The sequence below is a fragment of the Urocitellus parryii genome, chromosome 5 (assembly GCF_045843805.1).
Source record: "Urocitellus parryii isolate mUroPar1 chromosome 5, mUroPar1.hap1, whole genome shotgun sequence".
Lineage (NCBI taxonomy): Eukaryota > Metazoa > Chordata > Mammalia > Rodentia > Sciuridae > Urocitellus > Urocitellus parryii.
This window is the reverse complement of record NC_135535.1, coordinates 67,837,386-67,840,005: the sequence shown is the minus strand read 5'-3', so window position 1 is coordinate 67,840,005 and position 2,620 is coordinate 67,837,386.

Genomic DNA, 2,620 nt, shown 5'->3' with positions numbered 1-2,620 from the left:
TTAGGTTTCATCCTTTATATTGTGTGGTTCTGAGTTTTCAAATGTATAATGTCATATAGCTACAATCACAGCATTATATAAAAGTTTTACTGACCTAAAAATATCCTTTGTTCTACCTATTCATCCTGCTTTTTCTATCGAAAGCCCTAGATACCACTGGTCTTTTTATTGTCTCCATAGTTTTACCTTTTTCAGAATGTCAGATAATTGGAATCAAACAGTATGCAGCTTTTTTAGACTGCATGTTTCACTAAGCAATATGCACATAAGGTCCTTCCATGTCTTCAAGGCTTGATAGGTCATTTTTTAAATTGTTGGATAATACTTCATTGTATAGATGTACCATGGTTTCTTTATTCATTCACCCTTTGAGGGACATCTTGATTTCTTCCAGTTTTGGCAATTATGAATAAAGCTGCTATAAACATTTGCGTGCAGGTTTTTGTGTGGACATAATTTTCAACTTATTAGGGAAAATAAGGATATTATTGTAGCTGGGTTTAGTGGCTCTCCTGTAATCCAAGTTGATTGGGAGAGTAAATGAGGAAGATGATAAATTTGGCCAGCCTGGCAACTTAGTGAGACCCTGTCTCAAAATTAAAAAGTAAAATAAAAAGGGCTGGGGATGTTAGCTCAGTGGTAGAGTACTTCTGGGTTCAATCCCTGGTATCAAGAAATAAAAACAGGAGCTGGATGTAGCTCAGTGGCAGAGCGCTTGCCTAACATGCGTGAGGCACTAGGTTTGATCATCAACACCTAAAAATAAACAAAGGCATTCTGTTCATCTACAACTAAAAAAAAAAAATTAAAAGAACCTATTACTTGATCATGTGGTAATATTATGTTTAGTTTTGTAAGAAACTGTCAAAAGTTTGTCAAGCTGTCTTCTAAAGTGACTGTATCATTGTTCATTCCACCGACAATAAATGAGAGTTCTTGTAGCTTTGCATTCTCATCAGCATTTGATATCGTTAGACTTTATTATTTTAAATTTTAGCCATTCTAATAGGTGTGTAAGAGTATCTCACTGTTTTAATTGGCCATTCCCTAATGACAAATTATGTTGAACATCTTTTTGTATGCTTATTTGCCATCTGTATATCTTTTTTTTTTATTTTAATTTTTTAGTTGTAAATGGACACAATGACTTTATTTTATTAATTTATTTTTATGTGATGCTGAGAATTGAACCCAGTGCCTCACATGTGCTAGGCAAGCACTCCACCACTGAGCTACAACCCTAGCCCTCTGTGTATCTTCTTTGGTGAGGTATCCAGATCTTTTTGTCCTTTTTGGGTTATTATCTTTTCATTATTGAGTTGCAAGATTTCTTTATAGATTCTGGATATCAGATCTTTATCACAAACATGCTTTGCAAATATTCCCTTCCATTCTGGGAAAAAAAAAAAAGTCTCATTTTCTTGAGAAGTCTTTTTACCCCTTAACACACATACACACTGGGGATTGAACCCAGAGGTACCAAGCTACATTCCCAGTCCTTTCTATTAATTAATTAATTAATTATTGAGATAGGGTCTTACTAAGCCACTGAAGCTGGCCTTGAATTTGTAATCCTCCTGAGAGAGCTTCCCAAATCATTGGGATTACAGGTACCACCACACCCTGCCTTTTCATTTTCTTGATGGTATTATTTTTAACACAAAAGTTTTTACTTTTTGTAGTAAAATGGTTTTATCTCCTATTCACTTTCATTCTTATTGCTTGAGGCTGGAATGTATAGGGGCAGAAACAAAAGTAAGCACAAGGAAGGATTGTAGAAAAAGCAAGAACAGATAGAGAGGTATTGGACCAAACATTGAGTAGGACAAGGGATGGAGAGAAGGAGATCTGAGTGAGGAATGCACTTCTTGCTCCTAGAGCATGCATGTGACCCATGTTCCCAGTGTGGATCCTGTTTGCTGAGTCCCACAGACATGCTTTACTTACAGACTGCCAGAATCCTGCACTCTTCCTACTGCAGGTTTTGAAAGGGGTTATCACAGCAGCGTTCTTGTCTTGGCACTTCCTTCTGAGTTAGCTAGCTGAAATTTTCATATTTTCTATGAGAAAGATAATGCAAATATTGAGGAAGTTTTAAGGTTTGTCTGTAGAAAATACCAGTAGTCAGTGTTTCTCAAAGGTAGGGACTCTATTCCATTTATCTTTTCATTTTTCAGCACTCAAGACAAAACTTCAAGGCTCACAGACTCCAAATAAATGTTTGCTGAAAGAGTAATAGAGGTAGGATAGGGCCAGAGGGGAGGTTTTATTATCAGTTGCTGAAGATGTTTGAATGCAGAGTTTCAGGCAGTGTGGGTAGGAAAAAGTTAACTCTGCTGAAAACAAGAGAAGCAATTAAATACTTTCTGATTCCCATTAGGCACAGGAGCCGATGGCTCCCAAGATTTATATGACGTCCCCAGGATTTCTTTTGGGAGTGAAGAAACTAAGCCGCTGCCATTTCTGAGCACAGTTCTTAGAGGGGGGAGGAAGAGGAGGAGAAAGGAGAGCAAGGGGAGGCGGAGCCTCCTTGTCAGCATCTGTTAGTGGAGGTTGGGAACTCTCCCCTCTTTCCCCCGCCCTGCTGCCTCCACCTGGCTCCTCCCCGAGTTCGCCAAGT